This window comes from Python bivittatus, unplaced genomic scaffold (assembly GCF_059951505.1).
Source record: "Python bivittatus isolate LINGU-HERP-01145 unplaced genomic scaffold, Pbiv_v1 ctg000610_np1212, whole genome shotgun sequence".
Taxonomy (NCBI): Eukaryota; Metazoa; Chordata; class Lepidosauria; order Squamata; family Pythonidae; genus Python; species Python bivittatus.
Genome location: NW_028277088.1, coordinates 40,878,334 through 40,888,384, shown reverse-complemented (window position 1 = coordinate 40,888,384; position 10,051 = coordinate 40,878,334).

Genomic DNA, 10,051 nt, shown 5'->3' with positions numbered 1-10,051 from the left:
GTTTCTAAACTATAATTTACAAACTACAGTGGTTGGATTCACACACCAAATATGCCAAATCCAATAAACCACAGTATATCTTAGTGCAGCATGTTAGTCTAGCAAATTCAGTGACTCTCCCAAGAAAGAGGATAGAGAAGGGAGAGTCAGCAAAAGGCTAGTGTTTAGATTTTGTACTTTCTAATGTTGAGATGTGTATTTGATATGTAAGCTGAGTAAGCAGAAATCAGGAGGAAAGTTCAAAAGGTGATAGCACTGTAGAGAGAACATGAATAAGGTTCAGATGATGAGGAAGTTCAGATGGAAGTAGTTCGTGCCAAAGTGCAAGATAAAAGGAAACAGAAAGGCTCCAAGAACTATTCTTTTAGGAATGCTGTTATGTATGCATAGAACAATAAGTTGAATTGTTCTATATAGTTTAGTGTTCTTTTTTGGGGGGTGGTGCCACTGGCTTTGTTTATAGATTATGATTAAGCCAAAATGTGGTTTAGTTTAGCTTATTGTGCATCCAGCCATTGTGATTAATTAACCATGGTTTGGTGTGCTGTGCAGACAATTGTAGCTTATTAACAAACAATGGTTAAGCAAACATGGCTCAGGATGATGTATGAATGCACTCCTTAAACTTTTTTTAATACAGAGAAAAGCAGATTATAAATATTCCTAAATATCTATATTTAGTTAGATAAAAGTGAGTAAACCATTCTGTGATTATTGATTACAGCAATAATTGGTGATAACACCATCAGCCTAGCATATTAACAGTTCTAATAGGACAGAAAATAATTTAATTGGTTTATTCCTAAATAATATCAAAATTATTGATATATTCCACTGTGTGGTTTCTTACTGGAATTTCCCTTTCAAAGTTATTTTTTGTTCAATAGCAGTTTGTAGCTTGGTAGTGGAATACAATATTCACTGAAATTATGTTTCCCAGATATTGAAAGCATATTTAAGTACAGGTAGTTCCTGGGTTAAGAACACCCAGTTTACAGCTAAGAGCCTATTGTAGCAAAATGTGAGTTAAATACACAATGTTTCACATTAAATACACAATAGTTTGAGTTTATTAAACAATATTACTTATACAATGTTATACAATAATACTGTTCCAGCTTACATGCAAATTCGACTTAAGGACAGACCTTGGGAATGGAACTCTCATACTGGGGACTACCTGTATATATGAAAATGAAGTATTGGAGGTAAGCCCCAGGCTATTAGTACATCATCCTATTTTTCAAAATAACCAACCAGATGCCTTTGAAAAGTCCACAAGCAATGTACAAGAACTTTTGCCAGCTATCAGGTCCAACAACTGTATTATTCCATAGTATAATTAGTAGCCATCAATACATGCATCTTTCATAAATTTGTCATATCCCATTTCTAAAAAATCTGACTTAATAGGCCTCGCTAAATTTATGGCAATTAATCCCATTCATAGCTGTATCAATCTGCTGCAATGAAAAGAAAATTATTTCAAGATTCTTAGTCAGAAACTATATATTGTTTATAACATTTCCTTTGTCTTGAATGAGAAATAAATACATCTGCTCATCTATTTTAATCAATCCCATTACGAAGAGATGGATTATTTCTATCAATTTCCTCCACTCCTGTTCTTGAAGGATTTTTAATGCTCTTATTTATGTTTTTCTAACCTAATATGGGTATCAACCCTCCATTCCCCAAAGTAGGGAGAGAGAACAGTTGTTTAATAATTACAGAATACTTAAATGAAGATTAATCAGAAGAAATTTGTGATGGAATTACATCAGCTGCAAAATTTCTCAATTAATTAGAAACCAATGAGTTATCTCTATGTGAATTCAGTTGTTGGATTCTATCTGCAAGGTCCAGTGTTCAGATATTTAGCAATAAGTGCAAAGTGTTCAGATATATTTAGTAATATCCAGAGTCTGATCACCTCATAACTTAAAAATACAATTCTAGGACTTTTATGGAAGGTAGTGCAAATAATTGCCCAGGGTGCCAAATCCATTATAGGGGATGCTATCCAAAGTATGGTTCAGAATTTGAAACAGTCACATGGAGTTTTTTTCAAGAAAAACAACTCTTAAGTTAAAATACAATTCCAAAAGTTGTTTCAGTATTTTGTGTTTCCCCATATGCTCTCACCTGAGACTGATTTAATTGGGAGAAAAGACAGAAAACATTATAGGATGCTGTGAAAAGAAAATGGGTAGGACAGATAGACTACCATTCTGTCCCAGGCGTCTCCAAGACTGTGTTTGCTCGACACAGCTATGGTTTACTTAATACTTTTCCAGTATTAATGCAATTGCCTGGATTCACTCAGCATTTTGGGTGTACCACAGTGTACCACATATGCAAAAATCCAAATAGCCATTAGATGGTACTTGCATTCAGCAAGTAGACATCTGGATTTTTGCTGCCTACATAGATACTGAACTACAAACTATCCAGTCACTCTTCAGCCTAGCATGTTGTGCCAATCTAGCCAGAATCCTACAAGACATACTTTTGTTTGTTTCATTTTATCTAGCATGTTGAATGACCCCAGACATTATAGAACATAAACCATAGTTTATGGTTTAACATGTGTGAACTCAGCTGATTGTTTCATTCAATAACTATGATTAAGTGGGCAACATCTCAACATATATATGAAGTTTTTGTAATCAAAAAAGGGAACACAGGATGAAGCTGTGACACAGAAATAGAATTATTTCCAGTTAGAGTTCCTGAAGATCAAGCAATATTTAGGTCCTGTGGTGTTTTTGGGGTGACATATTTATTTTCCATTTGTTTGTATAAGAAAAAATATTCGAGGCCCATTGACCCTTCCTTCCTTCTGCAAAGTACCATAAATAAAATCAGACCAGCCTGCTCAATAATTCCATTGGGAGGACAGTGTAATGCTGGTTCACTTTCTGAAAAACACAAATGCACCTGAATTATGTGATACGTGGATCATTGAAGACTTAATGGAGCATTTTCCAAGAGCAAGAAATATTGGTTAGAATGATTTCTCTTCAAAGAATAGGAAAGTACAGTTAGAAAATACCCTCTTTTTATCATGATAACTTGTAACTGAGACAGGGTTTTAAAAACAGTGAAATGTGTGAATTCATATGGACGTACTGTTATTTTAATCTCTACGTTTTTCCCCTTTCGTAAAGCACATTCCACAGCCTATGTGTTATCAGTTAGCAAAGTGGAATGTGAGGTATTAAGATGCGAAAGATAAAGATTACTCTGAATTATATTCCACCCCTGGTGATTACATAGGTATATCCATATGGAATTTTTGTGGCAGCAATGCACAATTAAATTGCCATTGTCTCCTTTAAGGATATTTTTATTCTTCCCCAGTCTAGCCAAAATCCTGGGTTTCCCTGATGGTCTCTCTTCCAATTATTAACCAGGTCTGATTCTGCTTAGCTTTATTTGAAATCAGCCACGGCCAAGCAGGAACTGCCATGTGGTTTTGTCAAAAAGCATCAGGACAGCACTACAGTTCAATGTTATTTCTTCCCTGGATGCATTGGGTTGATTTTACATAGCATACCGAGCCTGGATATTTTAAAGTAAGAATTAGCCATACTGCCTCTTTTTTCATTCATGATGCTTAAGATGTAAAGTATGGGTTTGAACATTGCCCTAAGTAATATGCAATGTGTGAATTAAGGCTACCAGATCTGGGCTGTACAATTATGGCTTTTATTACTAGATGGGGGCAAAGAATAGGATTTTCTGTATCTCTTTGGTACCATCTAATGGCCATCCAGATTTTTGCAGTCCAGGTCTGGTGGTGCAAGTGTGAACCTAACTAATGTAGTTTATAAACTATGTTTTATGGCTTTTGTGTTTGTATGAATCTGGCTATTGTGACTCATTACAATGATCATAAAAAACCTATAGCTTAGTGTAATGTGTGAATCTGGTTTGTAAAGTTTGGTTTCTTTAACCAACCATAAACTATGGCTGAAAACGACAAAACATTCATACAACAGACTAAGCTAAGCCGAAACCAACAAAACCATTGTATGGTTTAGTATAGTGCAGTGTTTCTCAACCTTGGCAACTTGAAGTTTTGTGGACTTCAACTCCCAGAATTCCATTTATTTGGAAAATAAGGATGTTGATGGGGATCAAAAAGGATGTTTTGCTCCTTTTTAACAGATATAAGTAACCAACTGAATCTAATGAAAGTCAGAACTGGAAATCAATTAACTTATATGTATTGGTTATTTGAGAGGACAATAATTACATTTCAATGGTATCAAAACGGGGGTGGGACAATGGATATTGACCCCAGTGAAATCCAAAGGCATAGTGTCTTTAGATTGTATTTTAGACCTCAAATGAGAACATAGAAAGACATTAAAGAAAATGCAACAGAAATATCCTTAGCCTATTTAAAATTAGTTACAAGCAATGTAATCACATTTAATCAGTAACTTGTTTCTTCTGCATCTTTCTTATAAACTGCTGAGAGTTCTTAAGCATTCAGCAGCCTAAAAATATGACTAATAAGAGTAACTTTTACTGTACTAATTAACTCAGAGTCTTTTAAATGGCTTTATCTCCTGCAGAATGTTATATTGCATGAAATAAGACTTTTCCCCCAGGATGAGATGCTATTTTATCATATAGCAGTTGTTTAGGAAATTGTAAACTGATAACAAAGCACAGGGTTTTTTTTAATAATCCAGTCTTAATATGAATATGTTTCACTTATTCACATTGTTTTACTTGTTAGATCTATATTCTGCCTTAACTTCAGGAGCTCAAGGTGGCTTACATAGAATTCTCCCATTTTTCCCTTCAACAACCACCTTGTAAGTTAATTATTCCAGTTCCTTTGTGGATACTGACTGTATGGGACACCTGGTTCTGCTCAACACAGTGACTGGTCTTCTTTCCTCATGTTACCTTGGTGGGCTTCCAAAGGTTGTTCCACTTTAACCAACATGTGCTAGTTTTAGGTGCTTGTCGAAACTCTTCATTTTAAACAATAGTAAATGGCAGTATGCTTGGAAAGTTGGAAATAATATGGCTAAAATATGAAGCAGGAATATTGTATGAGATGTGCACAATTTTGTTCTTACAAAACAAGCAGGTTTTGCAGTTCTAGTCTAAATTTTAGAATGTGCTACCTGGATTAGTATATTAGAATCTAATACTTGTTCTGTATGCGGCCTGTGTAAACCTCACCCAATGGAGTCTAGATACCTAATCCATGGATCAATATGAAATGTATTTGTAATTATTTTTTGTGCTGTCCAAGAGGTCTTACCTGATTAAATCATTGCAATCTCTCTAGATTGTATCTTCCAAATAAGAGAATATATACTCTGCACTGTAATAAAGTAGCGGTTTTATTTTATGGTTTATATATGCCTATTTTCTTTTCTTTTTTTCCAGAATTTTGAAATGTGCTCTGAGAATTAGATGCAAGAGTGCACAATAAATCTAAATAACTGAGAATGAATACATTTAACTTTTTCCCCATGGTTCTGTCTCACTCTCCTGTAGTGAGAGACTGAGACATAATTTGTATGTGATTGATTTACATGTGTGTCGTGTCAGTTACCATTAGATCAACAGCATACATACATTGTAGTGAATGGGCAAGAAAGCCCTACTTCACATTCACTGAAAACCATCAGTATATGAGTTCCAGTATACACTTGAGCTGACTGTGTTAAAACAAAGACAAGTTGTAAACCAAGGCTCAGAAGAGAAACAGGGTTTATTCCATCTTTCCAACAGCTATAGAATTAACTGACTCGAACCCTCAGACTCTGGAGAAGTCCAGGAATTACTGAAACAGTGGGAAATCTCTTTTAAGAAAAAAGATATCTTTTAAATAATGTGTTAAAAATTTAGCAGAATAAATCTGCATAAAATTATTTTGTATTCTGTCTTTCTGTGTTTAAATCTAATATTTTATCCCTGCTATTAACATTCCTTGTACAAGCTCTGTGAGGGTGTATTTGATGCAACTTGGAACCACTTTCTCTCTAAATTAGGAACAGATCAGCATCATCTTGTCGTCTGCTTTACACTTGCCTGTGTATATTTTATATGGGGGATGATAGCAGAATTGTGTCAGATATAGTTTGCACAACTATGTATTTTTATCTTCTTTGCCACTTAATGTTTTGTTTGTAACGAAATGTTTTGTTTGTTTCTCTTTCCTCCTGTTTTAAAAAATAAAAATTAATTTTATTTATATCTTGTGAGATTGGTCTATATCCCAAAAAGGGTGGGGAAAGGAAGGACAGATATTCCTAGCCATCTTCTACAACAGGGACGGAATCTTAAAACATTCCCTGGGAATCTTCCAAACATTCATTACTTAGTCTTTAAGGTGTAACTAGATGTTTTGTAATTTATGCAAAAATCGTGTGGCAGGTATGGAGCTCCTTGGCAGAGGTGATGCTTGAAGGAAGGTCTCTCATGTGGATAGGAAAATGAGCAAACGGCTGCCCAGGGGAATGCAGTTTTCTGCCCTATATTGCAGTATGCTACTTCAGCCATTCTAACAGCTTTTTCTTACCTCAATTATTGTCATTTTGGATTAAATACAGACATTTCTGTTGCTCGTAAAACACCCTTCTATAACTTGATGTCCTCCAGATGTGCTGGATTTTTACTTTCATAATTCCCATTCTGAGAGGGAATTTAGGGAGTGGAAATCCAAGACATCTGGGTCGCCTCATTTGGGAAAATGCACTGCGTCGCACAAAAAAGTAATGGAGGATGCTCCCATCTTTTCTTTCTTCATTTAACAAATAAGTTTTTGTATCCTTATTTTAACTAGCAAGATAAGCAAGAACAGTTATGCACAGGAAACTCCACCCTAGGGAAGTTATCTTGCTGCATTGTGTACATATAAATATGCTTGCTAACCCATCTATTCCCAGTCAATTTTTATTTAACTTGTCCTCATTATACTTAAAGTATTATACTTAAGGAATGCAAATATAGCATCCTAGGAAATTTGGAGCTGTCATTTATGCACATATATTACTTTCTTGCAGCATTCCACTTTGAGTTTTTCTTTACTCTTATGGAAGCTCTTCTCTGGTTCACCAATTCAGTAAAATTGAGTTAGTGGTGTTTGAAGGCCAGCATTAGGGCAGAATATCAGAAATTGTTTCCTCTACAGTGTAGTTTCTAGTCCTGAAGATGGACTGTATCTGGGCTGATGACATTTGGGTTGATTATGCAAGTTATAATAGTGAAAGAATGCATCTGCTTTTTTTCTGAATTGGGAAAATACTGAGAGGAAGAGAGAGAGGAAGGAAGGACGGACAGATGGACAAGGCCCAGTCTGCTGTGGAGAATGCTGTTCTGTTACCAACGTTGAAATACATTTTAATTTCCAGGCTATTATCTTCTGAATATGGGAACTATGGATGGGACTCTTGTTCTTCACTAACAAGCTACAGTAAACATCTTGGGCCAGCCCTGAATCTGCTCATACATTAAACCTACTCACTGTCCTTACACTTATAATGATGGTGAAGATTGAGGTGGGAACCAAAGGTTCCCAGACCAAAGATGGCAGCTATGTAAACATACAATTGCTTAGCTTCAATGCTACCAAGGACTGCACTAGGGTGGTGTTTCTTAAACCTTTTTCTCTCAGAACCCCTTCCCATCTTTAAAAATTATGGAGGACCCCAAAAGAGCTTTTGTTTGTATGGGTTATATTTATTGACATTTACCATTTTAGAAATTAAAACTGACTCACTCACTGATGCTACCACTTTTCACAACTGTTTGAAGGTATTTTAATATTGTATTATTTTTCAACATAGCCTGGCAAATAATTTTGACTTTGTGGACCCCTGAGAGGGTCTTGGAGGACTCCCAGGGGTCCTAGGACCACAAATTAAGAAACACTGCACTAGGGGATTCATTAATTAATGGTAATGGGGAGAGAAAAAATGAAAGTTTAAATCACTGAAGGTATATGTAAGAGTCATCAACGTCATCTCACTGGCAGCGGGCAATCAACTGTTTGGTATGGCTTTAATCTTGTTTGCTATAAAGATTTTTTTACCTAGTCAGGTCATATCTTGTAAGACCCCTACCATGTCTAGCCAAGGACCATGAAGTGTCAGGAAATCCTGACAACTATGGTGGCTCACGTTTAGGGCCTTCCTATCTAAGGTAAGGTAGGTAGCGATTAGGGAATATTTTTAAAATTAAACTTTATTTTAAATACGTATTTGTGCGTAGGCAAATACATTACAGCAGAGTGAAACAGCTTGATAGCTATATCTACTCTAACATGTGGACAGGCATACTATTTCTAATAATTATAGCAGAGAAATACTGAAAAATGGAGCTTGGGGAAATGATGATTTTGATTATGAATCTAAAATTCATAAAAAGCCTCAAGCTAAGCAAGATCATAAGGACACTGTTATATAAAATAGGTACAGCAGAAATTAAATTAAGGATAAATTATTATTAAATTACTGCAGAAACACATGCAATTCAGAGGGTAAAAGGTCTCTAAATGGAAAAAATATTTTCATTAGTGGCACCCCTGAATTACAAGCTAGGCTCACCTTTGGGAGATTCATATGTGTGTTTGCCACTTTTAACACCCATGCTGTGACTGGATTCAAACATCATGCTGAGCCATCGGCTGTTTTTGGCTTAGCATGTTGGGTGTTTAAACCTTGGCTTAATGCTGCTGTGTGTACCTAATCTAGCCAATTGTGGCTTACTCAACAAACAGATTGTGTTAACCAAGCCAGGGTTTAGCACAATCTGCAAATGCAGGTACTGTATAAAGCTTCTGCTGGTTCACTTTAAAGTTATGTTAGTGGCACAGCAATTATAGTGGAAAATAGAAGACTATCTCTTGGCCTACATAGGCCACTGTCATATCCATATTCCCTGCAAATTGGTTCCATGGAATCCAGTAGGATTTTCAGTTTTATGAACATTATACATTAGCAATATTTCCCAACATGGTGTTCTTCGGATATGTCCATTGCCACTCCCATTACTCTCAGCCCCCATATTAAATGGCATGATGTCTGGGAATGATGGAAGCTGTAGAGTGACACGTATTACTTTTGAATATACAGTAGATAACTATATTCCTAATCTTGAACTCAGTCTCACATTTGAGGGAATGATCCCATTGTCTTTCTGTTTACAATCTGACAATAACTGAAGCATACTGGCTTGTTTTCTTACTGAAGGTTTGTTTTTATTCTTCAATAAAAAAGACTTACAAAATAACATTTGCATTACATGTAGTTTATAAATTGGACAGCTTCCAGAATCTGCATATTAGTTTATGCTCTTTAAGGAGTGACAGTTTCTAAATATAAAAATGAATCACAAAAGCTGAGTAAACCATTTAGTATGTTCCTAAATAACAAACTTGTGCATGTGGTTTTGACAAATGAAGGCCAAGACCTGCATTGTGCTATTCATGCCCATTATTTGTCAGGCTGGTACTCTGATTTTAAACATTTGTATCAGCATATTGCAGTGCCATATAATTTCATCCAACTTGATGCAAAACGCAATCCATATTCTGCTAGGTGTTGGAGTTCTACAGGACCCTAAATTCCCATTTTAGAAGACTTCACAGGCAACCTTGGGCAAGTACTTTTCACTCAGCTTCAGTTCTCATCTATATAACAATCTTATAGGATTATTCAGAGGACAACCACAGGTATATAAACCCTTTGCATAATATAAGTTATATTGATTGGGAATTTTAACAGATGCTGTCAAAATCCTGCATTCTGGCACAGTAAAGTTGCAGTCCTGTGTACATTTATTCAGAAGGAATTCTATGAGACTCATTACTAAGTTAAGTTAGGGAGGAACAGGTAGTCTCAGGCTGGAGCTGAGTTTCTTCTTCTAATATGGAAAGTTGACTTATATTAGCAGGCTAAGCCAAAACCAAGCAAATTGCATTGGTGCTTAGTGGAAGCAATGGATCCCTACAATGAGAACTGTTGATCCATCAATTCACTATTGGCAACAGTGGCAAAGTTGCTAGGAGTTAAGG